We start from the raw sequence: 17,259 nt of genomic DNA on the forward strand, positions 1-17,259 counted from the left end.
TTGTTTACCTGGTATCCTTTGTTAAGCAGTATTAGCTTCTTTCGTAGTCTTGACGTTTTACTTTTGTCGTGACTTTGTTAGTCTTGCTTAGTTTTATTTGTTTGTTTCAGTAAATGTTGTTGCATCTGCGTCAGCCTCCAAAACATTCCCCCAAGCATTACACCTCCTCATGATTCGCTATTGGAAACAGATCTGAACTGTTAGTGTTATTTTGATGGCAGAATCTGTCTCTCTAAAAACCCAGTGTTCACTTTTACAACATGGAATCCTCTCCCATGTGCAAGTCATCAGTATTGTGGTCACAGGTTCACCCTCGTACCATGAGAGCTAATTGTCTTAGTACATATCGCTGATGACAGTCTGATTGGTTCCTCATTGAAACTGAAAACACTTTTCTTTAAAAATGGTTAAACTCAGTTTGACCACAGCACACATTTCTATTGAACTTGGACCCAGAGAATATCTTAGTGTTTCCACATAGAATTGATATATGGCTTTTTCTTTGTATAAGAGATTTTCAGGTTTCTTTTCTTAATGCAGTGGAAGCCCATGTGTATAAATGTGACTGTAGCAAAACTGTTTCTTATGCAGTGCCATCTGAGGGCTCAAAAGTCACATCATAACATAGAACCCTGTTCTTTTTTGGGGAGTAGAGACATTGATTCTAATTTAATTAAATAAAGTCATATTCTGCCATTCCTTTATAAGAAGTGCGCTAGTGTAAAGGTGGAGTTTAGTAGATTTTGTTGTACTATTGAACAGATTGTACAGATTGAATTATGTTGTTAGTCTGTTACTAGAATTAAGGCCTTTTTCACAACAAGTATTATTTATTTATTTATATATTTATTTATTAGTTAAAAAACAGATGTGATTTTTAATACAGTGGATCCTTCCCACCAAGTCTGATGTGTTTTTTTTTTGTCTCAGCACAAATCGCAGGGAGACACTGAAAGAGAAAGAAATTGGTTTACTGAGTATGAACGAAATTTAAGCACAGCAACTAAATTATTCTGACATATACTGAATACACTGAAATACCCATTCTCCAGAATGTCACTGGGGAATTTTTAGGCTCCACTTTTACATGTTGCTCCTCACATTATATTTTAAACTCCTCAGTTTTACAGTCAGGGTGCTGCTTGTTTTTCTGCTTCAAACCATATGAGCTGTTCCCCTGCCATCTTCCTGCTCATTTGTTTGGTCTGTAATCATGACAACGGTGATTTGAGTGGTCGACCTGATTTTAAAGCATCTGCAAAATGCAGAAAATAGATCAGTCTCTAATTCAAAATCTCATGCAGCATCACAGTCCATCAGTTTCAGACTCATGTGAAGGATGTGTGGGTTTGTTTTTTCATCAAAACTTGATGAGCATTTTTTTTAAGTGTGTAATTATCCAACTCAGTGTGAAAAGGCCTTTAGAAAGCTTTTGGGAAACAATTAAAAATTTTCTTAAAGTTGTTCGTAATTCACAAAGATTCATTCTCTGGAAAGACACCCATTCTTAATTATTGTCCTTATGACTGATTTGGCAATGGGCAGGCATAGAATGTTTTGTTTTATAACAGTTGCCAGGAGAGCTTATGATGTCTGTGTCAACAGATATTTATACGTCACTCAAACAGGAAGATTACAGATTAACTTACCAAAAATGTAAATGTGCATATAATGTTATGTTTCTTAACTTTACAGTGTGTGAATGAGTGTATTAACCAAAATAAAGATGTTTATGTATAGGTTTGTTGATCACTGATTTTACCTAAATTCATCCTTGATTTTTAACATTTCTGATTAAAAATAGCTGCAACCCTGAACTGGATATGCGGTTACAGATGAATGAATGAACATGAGAAGGCATCATATACAGGTGCTGGTCATAAAATTAGAATATCATGAACAATTTTATTTATTTCAGTAATTCCATTCAAAAATGAAATCTGTATATTATCTTCATTCATTACACACGCTGATATATTATAAGTGTTTCTTTTTTAAAATTTGATGATTATAACAGACAACTAATGAAAACACCAAATTCAGTATCTTAGAAATTTAGAATATTAATTAAGAACAACTAAAAAAAAAAGGATTTTTAGAAATGCTGGCCGACTGAAAAGCATGAACATGTACAGCACTCAATACTTAGTTGGGGATCCTTTTGCCTGCATTACTGCAGCAATGTGGCATGTCATGGAGTCGATCAGTCTGTGGCACTGCTCAGGTGTTATATGAGAGCCCAGGTTGCTCTGATAGTGGCCTTCAGCTCTTCTGCATTGTTGGGTCTAATGTATTGCACCTTCTTCTTCACAATACCCCATAGATTTTCTATGGGGTTAAGGTCAAGCGAGTTTGCTGGGCAATTAAGAACAGGGATACCATGTACTGGTGGCTTTGGCAGTGTGTGCAGGTGCCAAGTCCTGTTGGAAAATTAAATCTGCATCTCCATAAAGTTGGTCAGTGGCAGGAAGCATGAAGTGCTCTAAAACATCCTGGTAGATGGCTGTTTGACCTCGGACCTCAGACAACACAGTGGACCAACACCAGCAGATGGCATGGCACCCCAAAACATCACTGACTGCGGAAACTTTACACTGGACCTCAAGCAACATGGATCCTGTGCCTCTCCTTCTCTGCCTTTCCAAAGGAAATGCAACATTTACTTTTATCAGAGAGCATAACTTTGGACCACTCAGCAGCAGTTCAGTCATTTTTGTCTTTAGCCCAGACAAGATGCTTCTGACGCTGTCTCTTGTTCAAGAGTGGCTTGGCACAAGGAATGTGACGCTGAAGCCCATGTCTTGAATACATCTGTGCATTGTGGTTCTTGAAGCACCGACTCCAGATGCAGTGCAGTCTTTGAATCTCCCCCACATTTTTGAATGGGTTTTGTTTCTTAATCCTCTGCAGGGTGTGGTTACTGCTTGTACACATTTTTCTACCACATTTCCCTTTGTCTCTCTATTATTGTGCTTGGACACAGCTCTGTGAACAGCCAGCCTCTTTAGCAATGACCTTCTGTGTCTTTCTCTGCTTGTGTAAGGTGTCAATGGCCGTCTTTTGGACAACTGTCACTCAGCAGTCTTCCCCATGATTGTGGAGCCTACAGAACTAGACTGAGAGACCATTTAAAGGCCTTTGCAGGTATTTGAGTTACTTAGCTGATTACAGCGTGGCACCCAGTGTCTTCAATATTGAAACTTTTCACAATATTCTAATTTTCTGAGATAATGAATTTGATGTTTTCATAAGTAAAATAATTAAAAGAAATAAACACCTGAAATATATCAGTCTGTGTGTAATAAATGAGTATAATATACGTTTCACTTTTCAAATTGAATTACTAAAATAAATAAACTTTTTCATGATATTCTAATTTTACGACCACCACATGTAATTATTTCCAAGAAATCAAAATTCTTAATTCCTTAAAATTTGCTAAGCGTTTTAAACTTTGCTGAAGGCTTTGAATAATTCCAAGTTTAGCATATTTTTTAGTATATTTACACATTTAGGATGTGTACTTATGCAACAACCTGGCCCGATGCTAACACAGATAAAAACCACTGCCATAAGTGGCTCAGTTGTCACGAAACTTGTGGGCAGTTGTACCTTACGAGCATTGCAAAAAAAAAAATAAAATAAAGGCCACACATTGTTGGTGCATACAAGCAAAGTGTGGGTGGATTAGACCTCATGCGATCACATGATTTTGTTATACAAGATTAGCACTCAAACCAAGGAGAGACCAGTGCGTGTATTTTTTTCATTTGGTTTTGCCCCTAGTGAATTAATAGGTTGAATATGTTCAGAAGTGTGAATATTTTGGCAGTGCCAAAGAAGACACCTTATATGTGAGTTTTATGTGGATAATTCAGTTTTTAGTAATTCTATTTTTTATTAACAAATTTGAATGAAATACATTTAGTAAATGCAACATGGATTATATGAAAATAAATCTAAGAAAAATAAAAGAAAATAATCCAAGCAAAATGTTTAATGTGTTCACTTGGGAATAGTGATAAATAAGGATCATTAATAAGACAATTCAGTTGTTAAACTAATGGAAATATACTGCAAAATGTTTATATGTACTTCAATATCTGTATGTAAATTTACTGTATAAAAATAATTACATGGTTCCCCTAATAGGGTGTATACTTTCTAATTGTTTATATTTTCTTTTACTTTTCAAATTCTACTGTAGTTTTTCTGTATTTCTCTGTAAAGCACTTTGAATTGCCATTGTGTACGAAAGGTGCTCTATAAATAAACGTGCCTTGCCTTGCCTTGCCTAATAGTTAACATAGAAAATGCTTTTGCTTTGGATCCTGTGTTAGTAGTAATAAACTCTATGCAAATTCTATGCTGGACACTGAATATATTGGAGTCTCCATGCTGTTTTTTTTTTATTGTATTATGCAATTTAAATGGCTGCAATAAACATATTTCTTTGCAAAACATCATTTGTTTTTGAAGTGTCCTCTCTCTGGATTGAGGAGGTTATATCAAATATAAAAAAGTTTAATCAAAGTTTAACAGCTCTGCTTCTTCTGTGATTATGCTTTGGTAATGAACATGTGCTTGCCTCCTCTTTTATGCACTCGTAATACTTTCATGCTACAGGGAACCAAAATAGTCATGCAGCTGCACCTCAAATGTTCCACACTGAGAGAACATGTAGAACTTGAACAGATTCATTTTGAATTGATTTAAAGTATGATAGAAACAAAACTGTACTTGCCTGAGTGCAGGGTCAAAGAGACAGTGTGAATATGCACTGCACCGCTTTGAAAAATTATCTTGCAAGTGTAATTCCCAACATTTTCTTGTTGGACACCCTGGATGTAGATGGATCCATTCACTGTGAATTCAACTCTAGTCCTTTCACCAATTTTCATAATATTTCTAGGGTTCCAGTGAATAATGGCCAGCAACATGCTTTTGTTTTTCTCAAATGTCCATTCCACGTTGTAGATATGTGCATCTTGTGGTAAATCTGGTAAATGAAAGGTAACATTCTCTCCCTTTGTCACCGAAATAAGGGTAACTGGCACACCTTTAAGGAAAGAGTGATATGTTTTGTAATTCAAGTGCATGCATTTAGTTTACAAAAGCTACAAAAAGTGTAAATGCATCTACGGTCCAGTGACACTACAGTTACATTTACATTTACATTTATGCATTTGGCAGACGCTTTTATCCAAAGCGACTTACAAAAGAGGATCTAACATTCAAACTACAGCACAATTTATACAAATTGTACATTAATATAGCCTGGGGAGGAGGGAAACATTTACATGGTCGGAGACAACAATTGAAAACTTGTTAATTTAAAATACAACAGAGTAACACATTGTCACTGATGTTTATAAAGTACCAAAACCTGACCAGATAGTTGCATACTATATAAAGTATTACACAAAACAATATGTGACTATACAGTACTAGGTAAAATAATTTGTGACTATACAGTACTATATAAAGGAACTGGTAAAAGCACAATATTAAACACCAGTTGACAATACAGTACTAGAAAAAGCAACTTGTGATAGTATCAGAGTTTTGTAATGTAACATGATAAAAATTATAATATAGTATGGCAGAAATGTCATTAACTGTCATTAAACAATAATTATTCTATAAATAAATGTACGTACATATTTCACATACTTTTATTAAATTATGTGTATAATTAAATGTATTAAGTAAACACCTGCTGCAGTGAATTCTTTGAATGTATAGGTCATGTAGAATAAATGTTATCTTACCACGGATGGTGAGTAAAAATGTGAAGATGATGGTGATGTATTCATGGATCTTCATCTCTGATTGGACACACAATTCAGACGATCACCGTCACATAACTGACACTGACTCGTTTCTCGTTTCAGTCCTCATGCTCTTCTCACTCTGGTTTCCTCCACCACACACAGGCTTTAAATTGATCATTGTGGGGGTGTCTTAAGAGGAAAACCTCTTGCTGTTGTGAGAAATTAGGTTCCGCTTCTGTGGCACTGTTCTGGGTTTTTTTTTTTGTCACATGTTTGTGGTAAGAGGAAAATCTGTGTCTTTCTGCCTCCAACTGGAAGACAAGAAACATTACACAGAAAAAGCATCTACTTAATTATAGCAAAACTAGTAATAAAATAAGCCACAAAAATCCCCACTGCATCAGCTTCCAGTGGAGATTTACCAGGAAGTCTTTTAAAGATTTTGCAATGACATCACTGAGTGCACGTCCAGTTTGTGAACACTGAAATATCTCCACACAAATGTACATAATCACAAATATCAGCAATAATAAGCAGAAACATAAGTAGAAATGCAAATAATCAGGTGTTTAAACATTCATAAAGCAATTAAATGGATGGATTTTCCATGTAAGTGCAGGCTCTGTGCAGCAGATGTGATTGGCTCAGAGGGTATTAGGGGAATACTGAAAGCAAACACTGTGATAGGCACACATCATCAATATTCAACAAGATATGTGAAAAGGATCAGTTCTATTCCATTTTTCCAATTACTCAGTGTTGCCAACTTAGCGACTTCATCACTAACTTAGCGAGTTTTCAGACCCCTCAAAAAAGCGACTAGCGAGAAATCTAGAGACTTTTTTTTGGTGTTATTGGATACTTTTGGAGACTCAGACGTGACAGATGAACCAATCATTTTAAAGATGCAGATGATCCCCCCTGGTTTACAGAGCAGGATGTAAATGTTTATTCAGCATGACACTATAACACTGCATTTGACTCACACATTCTCAGTCAGATTATCTACTCTCTCTGTGAGCCAACACAACATGTGTACATATGGTTTGAAACAACCAAATTTAAGAAAAATTAACCAAAGAAGAAAAAATATTTAAAAGAATAAACAAACTGTCACATCCTGGCCCAGTCCTTTTTGTTTTCCCCGCTCTCTCAGCACAAGGCCCTGTCTGTTATTGTTCATGTCTCCGCCCTTGTCCCGCCTTTGTTCCACCTCCTTGTCCTTAACCCTCGTTATCTGTTTCAGGTGTTTCTCGTCTGTTCCTGTATTTAAGTTCCCTTGTGTCACTTCCTTTGATCGGTCATTTGCTTTGTGTGGTTCCTATTCCAAGTCGTGTTGTTTCATTCCCATCTCTAATCATGTTGTTTCTCATCTGTTCCTCGCCTTGGGTTGAGGGTAGGGGCTGTTAGCCTCAAACCACTGGACATGGGAGGTGAGGCTAACAGGGGTGCATCTCCGGGGCAACTACGGTCGAGTGCGCCCATCAGTCCCCCTAAACCCGCTAAAACTACAGCACGTGCCCGGCGAGCAGCACAAGCCCCTGCCTCGGTGGACGTCTTCGATCCTGTCCCCGCGAAAGCGGCACCTCCAGCCGCACCTGTCCCCGCGAAGATTTTGCTACATACAGAAATAAGAAACAATTGCCTCCACCTTGGATTTTCATCCGCTGTATTCCTTTGCCCACTTTCCTCTTTTGCTCCCTTAATTCTGTAGTTTTCTCAGCTCTTGTTTGCTTTGTAAATGTGTTATGACTCAGCAGTCTGCTGTAGTGGAGTTTTGTCCCCTTTGCTGCAGTTAAAGCGTCTATTCCTCTGGAAAAGCTTTACTAGGTGATATAATATTATAAGATGATTTGTGTCCATTAGTGTGGTCAGGTCCTAGTGTTGGCTGATTAACACAAACATTATTCCTCTTATCCCAAAGCTATTGGATGATGCTCCATCATTCCAGAGAATGCAGTACTTCTGTTGCCAAGCCTAGTGCTGAGGGATCTAGTCAATGATTAGCATCCCAGACTTTAGTGTGGCTTCTCTGGAGCATCCCATTGTCACACCTGCTGCCAATAATCCTCCACACTAACAGAGGTCACTCTCACCACAATTTTAGAACTGGTCACATGATTCCTGTGTCTGCCATTTTGTATAAAAGCCCTTTGTTTTGCAGGCTTCATTGAGAAGTCTTGTTTGGTGTTTTCATTGCAATTCTGAGCACTTGCTGGCCTTGCTGTTGTGTGTATTGACCCCTGGTTTGTTCTATTAGGTTACTGGTTTCTGGATTGTGTCTTTTGGATTACATGCTTTGTACCTTGAACCGATCTCGCGGTTTTGACCTGGTTTGTTGTTGCTGCATACTTTGTGTTATTAAACCTGCTCTTGATTCTAACTCCTGTTTGGAAGTCCCTCATTACAGAAGACTTCGCCAAAAGATGGAATCAGCAGGTTTAGAAGACTGAATGGCCCACCAAGAGCAAACAATGGATGACTTACTGCATCTCATGCAAGAAGTTCTACTTCGCATGGCTCCTCCACTCCCTGAATCTTAGGAACAACCAGCAGCAGAAATTCAAGCTTCTAGAACCAACCCTTAGCCATATCTCCACCAGTTAACATCACTCTACCAGAAAGTTATGATGGGTCTCTGGATAAATAAGGGTTTTCTGATGCAGTGCAGCCTGTATATTGAACATCATCCAGAACAATTTCGTTCTGAAATTGACAGAATTCATTTTGTAATTTCTCTGCTTACTGGGAGGGCCAAGGATTGGGCTATGGCTCTATGATCACACAAATAGTGACATACTCAAATCTGAGACCCAGTTTTACTCTCTGTTTAAAGACGTTTTTGATCACCCCAAAGCTGGTTGTGATGTGGGTACCCAGCTATGTGAAATTAAGCAGGGGAATCACTCTGCTGCTGAATATGCTATAGAATTTAAACGTTAGCCGCAGGGAGTGGTTGGAGTGAACCAGCGCTTCTGACTGTTTTTCGGAGAGGTTTAAGACCAGAGTTGCAGGCAGAAATGGCTGTTCGTGGAATTGCTATAAATCTGGATGAGTTTATTCGATCTGCAATTGCCTTGGATAATTAATTAGAGAAGAAACATAGAGTGACTTCATACAGATCTGTGAGTTTAAATCCTGAACACACAGCTACTGACCAAGAACCCATGGAATTGGGAAGAGCCCAGTTATCTGAAAATAAAAGGCCATCTTACAGTTAGAAGAAACAGCTGGATTACAACAGGGAAGTGGTGGTAAAAAAAGAAGGTCATAGACTATGCCTTAAAGAAGCACAGTGTGTGATCTTGAAAAAAACAACACCTTTAGCACACAAAGCAATACACACAAATAGTTTCAGTGACATGGACAAAAGCAGTAGGAAGTGTGTTCAAGGGGGAAAAGGGTGGGGAATGCAGTAGCAGTCATGTGTCCAGCAGATATCCATGACGACCGTTCCTTCTGGAGGAGTTGAAATTATCAGCAACCAAGGCCACTGATAGCAGGGGCAGCCAAAACAGATAAAGTTCAGTTTGTTAGAATCAGAGACCTGAGCTGAATTTTGAGCTAATAGTCCCTCTGATTCAAAATTCCATTTTTGCTCTGGTCTTCCAAACGTTCAGTCTTGGAGTTCAAAGCCGGTAGTTGCTCCTTGATGGAATCGAAGCTTCTACTCACAGTCCCAGTCTGTGTGCCAACGGCTCTGCCCATCCCATCAATCATGTTGGTCAGTTTCCTTGGGCTGTTTACAACTGACTCAACTATTTTAGTTTTCCAATAAACCAGGGCACCGCCTAATCCAATCAGCAGAAAGCCCACGATCATAAATCCAAATAGGTATACATCCTCAATGTCCTCAATGGAGAGAGGCACCAGACATACCACGCGCCACCTCTCCCATCCATCCATGGCATATCCAACTGGCATTGTTCCGTCAGGGCAGGTGGGCTCCCCCGTGCCCAAGCTTCTCTTTGAGAAGATGATGTCAATAGCGTTGAGAGACCAGCTGATCAATTCCATTTCAACCTGGGCAAATGGTCTGGTTATCCACTAGGGATTTGAGACTTAAACTGCCATGCAGAAAACTTAGTCCCAGATGTATTGGCCCATTTAAGATTATCAGACAGATAACGCCAGTTTCATACAGATTCGAATTGCCGAGGTCCTATCGTATCACGCCTACCTTTCATGTTTCATTATTGAAACCTGTATCTGCCTCTTCCCAGGTGCAGACAGAGTTGGCAGAATCCCCTCCCCTTCTTGAAGTGGATGGATCTCCTGCATATATTGTTCATGCACTACTAGACTCCTGTTGCAGTGCTGGACGACTGTATTATCTGGTGGACTGGGAGAGTTATGGACCAGAGGAATGTTCATGGATCCCATCAGATGACATCTTGGACCCCTCTTTGATCATGGATTTCCACCGTGATCCCCCAGACAGACCTGCCCCTAGGCAGAGGTGTCACCCACGGCAAATAATTTTTTCGGCGTCAGGAGCCACCCGTCAGAGGGGGGGTTGTGTCACATCTCCTTGGATGGATCTCATGGTTTTGACCTGGTTTGTTGTTGCTGCATACTTTGTGTTATTAAACCTGCACTTGATTCTAACTCCTGTTGGATGTTCCTCTTTACACCCATTTCATGCTTGTTTTAATTGAGATAATACGAGTACACAGCAAATTCTTCAGTTTGAAATCAACACTATTATTGTTAACTTAACACTGAGAGTGTTAAATTATTACACTAACAGATTTAACACTAAAAGTGTTGATTTAACAATGGTGAATTTGCTGTGTAGTGTATGGCTAACAGTCTGAAATGTTTGCACCTTAAGGTAACCAAATTTACTCTTTATGATTTTTTTTTTGAATGGTAGCCAATGGTTAGCTAGAAAAGATGTATTAAAAACGTTTTTAATAAATTCAGAAGATGCTTCCTCAGCATTTGCAAGTTCTTCAGTCTGTAGGTGTGCTCTAAGCTAGCTTAATATTTACAAAGCCCTGGTGTCAGGAAACCAGTAAAAGAAATCAATGTACCTCGGTCTGGTATGCTACGTTTTCTGTTTTTTCTTGGCTCATGGCACAGAAAAGGCATCTATCATTTTTATAGACAACGGAAAGAAAAAAAAACAAAAGATGTAAAACTGATGTAAAAGATGAAAAGTTTGCTCTATGCTCTTGCTCAATAGATGTGTAATATTGATGTATTTTTGCTGATTCAGATTACTTAAGGTTGAAATATCTAAAAATTCAAGAGATGGTTAAATGCATTTCTGAATGTGTTACAAAACTAAACAACTGAGTTACAAATGAGTTTCTGTGGTAATTCAAACACAGAATAGAAACTTACAGATAAGTTAAACTTCAGCCAAGTAAAAACATCAGTCGTTATTTTCAAACATAACATTCCACTTTAAAAGATGCGAAGTTTGGAACATAAACAAACTGCATTTCCCCACAATCGTAAATTTGAAGTTTGAGTCCTTTCAGTAATATTACTCTAAGACCATGTTAAGCAGACAAGTATCAGCAACATGCAGTGACTCATCCTGAAAAAAGGTGGTTAAGGGGCAGTACATAATCAATCAATAAATAAAATGTAAATTTATTTACATTGTACTATTGTGCTTGAAGCAGAAATATGAAGATAACATACTTCCTGCTAATATAGCATTCAGAAAAATACAAGATGTGGACTGCATCAAAACACTAGTCACAAATTTCAATTTGATACCCTTTAAATAGTACAATAGACCCTGTTAAGGTGTCAGTGCTACTATTAGACATGTTATATCCTGTTTATTAAAACACATATTCCAAAGTGAACATACTGAATCTTAGGCTATTACACTTACTTCCTACATATAAAATGAGTGCATTTTTTTTTATCTTACACTTCAGAGTTCACAGAGGAAATGATCAGCTTCCTGTTTCAGCAATAACTACTGGGGCCTAATGCAGTTTTATCAGAGCTAATATTCTCCTATAAACATTTGCAGCTACATGGTGGTGGTCACCTGTGCCTTCTTTTTCATTTAGTTTTTGTTTTTTTCTGTAGTTAGTCTACCTTAGGTTTGCATTTCCGACTGACTTCAGCAATGTTAGAATTCTACTCAGAAACAAGACTCCTGTGCCTTCCTCACAAGTAAGATGTCCTTCATTTGAGTAACATTATTAATTTATTAAGTAATGTATTCATCTTACCTAATTAATTACATAGTTTTGCTCTTGATCATATTGAGGGAATTTTATTGTTTTAAACATGATTATAAATCACATTAAATGACCGGAATGAATAAAATGTGTTTTAGATATAAATCAGCTTCAACTTCAGCTGACTTTGTGTGCACCAAGAGTAGGTCAGATTTATTAATAACAAATGCATGATTCAACAAGCTCCTCTTCCTCCAGCAGCTCATGCAAAGGATGGAGCTGGTGACAACTACAATTTTATCATCCTGTGTAAAAAAAAAAAAAAAAAAAAACAACAAAAAAAGCAAGAGCGAGACAAATTAAAAAGATTAAATTAATTAATTTAATTCATTAGGGGGGAACGTGTCCTGTGCCAAAGTTATGACACTTTTTACAACTATTTTTCTATATTTTCTTCATATTAAGTATGTGGTACATCATAATAAACCATTCGGTGAAGACTTGTTTGAGTTACAAAATGAATATAGTTTTTAAAAAGAAAAACAGAATAAGCGCAAAAGAAACAGACAAATAACTATATGTTGACCTTATTACTAAGCAGGAATTGGTTTGATCCTAGGTTCTCATCACCTCATCAGTGGATGTGAGTTTGCTTTGTGGTTGAACTGTAATTGCACATATTCATAAAAATATTACTAACAGTTATTTAGCACATCTTATTCCACATTATTCCATATAATTTTGGCCATATAGTCTAAATTTTGAGTGGTTACAGGATAATCATTTTAAGTGGGTCTAAATGTAGCTCAAAATTCAAGTATTAAATTTCAACAAATCCTTAATATGTAGTTACAGTTATAATGTAAATTGCTGAAGTAATATTCCTATAGCTATTTCATGCCTTGTTTTCCCAGATTACTTTCCATCAATGCCAAGATCAGGTGAAAATTTTGCAGGTGGTTTTCTGTTATGAACAGAATATGCAAATGCATTCCAGCACTACATATCAAGCAAAGACTAGTTATCCATGTGTCTGGATGAGAAAAAAGTGTTTCTATATCTGTTTCAAAACAAAAGCTCTAAAGCTCTTATTCAGGCTCTTTATAACACATCCGATGCTTTCTAAGACAGGGAAGGCTTACTTCCTCATTTTGAACTATATTAACTTGGCCAGGGGCATTTTCTGAGTACTCTAATGAACCAGATCAAGGAAGGAAGCGTTTTGTGCGCTAGACCCAGCTCTAAATAATCTGTGTTTTAACTTCTTTAAATGTTGCTATTTGTAGCTGGTTGCTAACTGGTTCATAAACAGCTACAGCAACATTTGTGTTTAGATGTAGAATTTAAACAAAGGAATTTTGTGGCTGCAGGTCAGAAGAAAATAGGGTGGGCCCTATGTGAAGCTCTAATTCATTGGCATAGGATATTTTACATCTTAACCGGTGTATGATTATAATTACTCTCAAAGGAGACAAGAAAGTAAGAGAATGTAGGAAATATGGATGTCAGGTGCACAGGGCAAACATCCCATGATTCCTCATCCAGGGAATTCCCCTTGCACACAAAGCATCCTTATAAGCAGAAAAGGCCTTTTGTGTGGAATGATGATGTTTTACATCAGGATACTCTTTCCTCATCTCCAGTGCTTGCCTGAATATGAAAATATGGCACTGTCATGCACAGATGCACTGGGTGAATGTGGCAGTTTTGTTCTGTTGCCAACAGTTTGTCTAGCAACTGCAAGTCTTAATGTAATGCATATCTGCAAACTTATTATTAAGAAGTTACATTGTAAAAAATATCCTGTAAATTTACAGTTATTTACGGGCAGCAGTTTTGCCAGTATTGTGTGTAATTTTACAATACTTGTTCTGTAATAACAATTACAGCATGATGTTATTATTCAAAAATACAAGTTATTACCGAGGGGCGATGGCTCAGCAGGTAGTGTTGCAGTCACACAGCTCCAGGGACCTGGAATTTGTGGAAGGCTTGAGTCCCGCTCCGGGTGACTGTCTGTGAGAAGTTTGGTGTGTTCTCCCCGTGTCTGTGTGAATGTCCTCTGGGTGAATGTGTGACTGTGTGTCACCCTGCGATGGACTGGCACCCCCTCCAGGGTGTGTTCCTGCCTTGCGCCCAGTGATTCCAGGTAGGCTCCGGACCCACAGACAATAAATGAATGACTGAATGAAATTTATTACCGGCTATTCTTTCACTTTTTTTCTAAATAGGATATTGAGATATTGAGACAACACTGTACTCCACCCATATTCAGGATCTCCAGAGCTAAAACTGCCACAGCTCTCAGCTTGAACCCCATTCACCCATATTCAGGCCCGTCAACATAAAAGCCCTTGTATGGACCTTAGTATTGTCAATGCCACTCTGTTAACACTGGTAAAATATTAATGCAAATGAAAATATGTCTTGAAAATAATCTTATGAACAAACTATCTCTTTCGAAACAAGTGATTCATATTTTTTAAACACAAGTCAAACTCCTCATGCTACAGGTGTTTCCTGCTGAACAGTCAGTCTCACAACATCCTTTGCTATTAGCAGTAAGTTATTGTACTTAGGAAATATATAGGGGCAATATAATTACAGCGATAAAGTTAATGTTGTAGTTTCACTATAAAAAAAAAATTTACAGTGTAGGGTAGTTACACTATGACTGTTTAAATTATTAGTAGTGAGACTAGTTACAATATGACTTATGATTAGTGAGCATGATTGGTTATCTTATAAGCTCATAGTCAGTGACTAGTTAACATATAAATGGTTAGTGTTGGGCTAGTTGATGTATGATTAGTTAGTTTATGAGTGGTTAATTTCTGACTAGTTAGTATATTAATGGGTAGTTTATCATTATCGAAACCATGATAAGTTATGTTTAGCTAGACTTTGATTGGTTAGAATTCATGTTGTAAGTTAATGACTATTTATTCTATAAAGTGTTGGAATTTGAGTAGTTAATGTGTGATTGGTTAGTTTATGACCTGTTACTTGGTTAACTCATTAGATTTTGTATCTCAAAAGTTGTTGTCAGTGACTAATTAGTCCATATAGTGTTAGTGTCTGTCTAATTAATAAATAAAATTACATATTGCTGCATGCCTCACTCACCGTAATACCTCCTCTTTTGGAAACCACTGAGTTAATCTATAATTATTTTTTGCCACCACTGAAATTTGCCACATTGTATAAGTGTATACAATGGCATTTCAAAATAACTAAGATGACATGCTTAAATACAAGCGCAGGCAACAAGAAGCTAACAATAGCTAGAACATAAACACAGCTGTAGAGTTTATGTTTAGTCTTTGAGCAAGATGTGCCCTGACATAACTCTTTGTTTCCATGCATCCAACTGACATTTATTTATGCAAATTCACAGCAGGTTTTCATAAATAAAGCACTGACAATGACAACAAATGATAATAATTATATAAGGTTAAACTATACATATTATGAATTGACTCAGTCCTTGCACATTTTGTGCGACATGTGTTTAAGATCATAAAGCCACTGCATGCAGGAAACAGCGTGAAATAAATAGTTCATTTTCACCTTTCTGTCCTCTCTCTTTCTTTCCTTTTCTCACCCCCCTTCTTTCTGATATCTGGTTGTGAAAGGATGTGAGCTGACTGTTTTGTCCTCCCCTGCAGCTAGAGTGGTGTACTCCTTCCTCTCTCTCTCTCTCTCTCTCTCTCTCTCTCACTCACTTTCTTTCTCTCTCAGTCTGTCTCTTTCTATTTTCTCGTTTGCTATAACTCTCACTCTTCAGACATCAAACTCACACTCCGCAGGACTTGGATTATGGGAAATCTCTTCTGTTACACAAAAAGGTGGGTAATGTGTTTTAATTTAGGCTTTCTATTTTCTGTAACAGAAAAGAAACAGGCAGTTATTTAAGTGTTGAAACTATCCTGTTATTCTCAGTTAGAGTCAGTTCTCTTCTGTTTACTTCTGTCTTTAAAAATACTGAAGCTGCATTGCACCACAGTAATTCTGCATTTCTCACTGTATTTCATTTCTTTAGAAAAGACAAATCTAAAGGAGGTAAGACCCTTCCCTTAATTTATTTCCTTGATTTTACTCTACCCCTTTTTGAACACCACTCAATTGAACTAGCCTTAGGAATAAGTTAGAGCCAGCTCAGATGTGAAAATGACCTCAGTTGTTACTGTGACCTGAGTTTAAGCGTAACCCTGTGTGGTTTCTCAGTTTATCATCCCCAGCAAATTGCTCACAGATTCTCTAGGTGTTTCCTCACCCTCATTTTGTGACCTTGGGTTAAACATACTCAGGTTTCCCCTGTAGCAGATATAGATTTTCTCTCTCTAACATCTGTTCTCACTACCCTGTGCATGCTGAAGTTGTTGACAATGGTTGAGCATCTCACTTTATACAACATATTATTGGATATTGCTGAAATAAACATTTATACACTGGATTTATGTGAATGTGTATGAATATGTGGCAGTCATTAGTGATGTGCTCACTTTCTCTCTTTCTTTCTCTCTCTCTCTCAAAATTCTAAATTCGGCCTCCAGAAATTGAACAGGTGAGTTCAATCAGAACAACTGTACATTTAATTTATATAATGAAATTAGTGCCTCTGGATTATTAATACTGTGATATTGCTCAAGATAATAAACTATTGGGGCATATTTTTTTAACTTTATTGAGGAAACCTTTATTGACTAGATCATGCTGGCAGAAATGCTAAGAGAGGAGATTTGAATTTCTGTGAACTTTTTTCTGGCATACAAAGCTGTGTGGTGTTGTGATATTGGGTGCTGTTTGGAGCTGGCTGATTACTTATGTGATAAATGAAATGCTTTTTTCTGTAGAGACATGGTTGAAGTTATCCCTTTCTAACCCTTAGCTGTGAATCTAGGGCTGTAAACATAAATGACCCCATATTTATGTTTTAGGGCACTAGTGAGTACCTCTACCATTTTCTCATAGTCTCTAAATTGTACAGTTGGATATGAGCATGAGTTTGAATGCACTACCATCTCTCACAAGGAGGTAAATGTGGACCGAAATGCATTACGGCAGTGGTTCCCAAAGTGGGGGCCATGTCAATGCAAATTAGCTACACACGTTTGAGCATGGACAAGTCTGTGAGAGCTAAATGTGCAGTAGATGATGAGTTTTCTCAAGCCACAATTTCCAAAGGGAAAACAAGAAAATATGACAAGGCACACCTCAAAGCAAGTCATACCAGTCACTGAAGAGATGTGGGGATTAAATGTGTCATTTTTGCAGAGCTAATGTGCAGGTTTTAGGCTCTTTCTCTCAGGAAGCTGTTTTATAATTTCTTT

The 17,259-nt window shown here is 37.5% G+C and overlaps 2 long non-coding RNA genes across 2 annotated transcripts in view; both read left to right on the plus strand.

The window, feature by feature from the left end:
• Positions 1-10,470, plus strand: part of LOC136664198 (uncharacterized) — a 78,432-nt gene extending 67,962 nt beyond the window's left edge. Inside the window, exon 3 of the long non-coding RNA XR_010795089.1 lies at positions 9,998-10,470. This is a non-coding gene — a long non-coding RNA (uncharacterized lncRNA). The remainder of the gene's footprint in view (positions 1-9,997) is intronic.
• Positions 10,471-11,796: 1,326 nt separating this feature from the next.
• LOC136664199 (uncharacterized) lies at positions 11,797-15,989 on the plus strand. The gene is made up of 3 exons (XR_010795090.1): positions 11,797-11,918; positions 15,562-15,774; positions 15,969-15,989. It is a non-coding gene; the product is annotated as an uncharacterized lncRNA (long non-coding RNA).
• The last annotated feature ends 1,270 nt before the right edge of the window (positions 15,990-17,259 follow it).

The sequence above is a fragment of the Hoplias malabaricus genome, chromosome 12 (genome assembly GCF_029633855.1).
Source record: "Hoplias malabaricus isolate fHopMal1 chromosome 12, fHopMal1.hap1, whole genome shotgun sequence".
Classification (NCBI taxonomy): domain Eukaryota; kingdom Metazoa; phylum Chordata; class Actinopteri; order Characiformes; family Erythrinidae; genus Hoplias; species Hoplias malabaricus.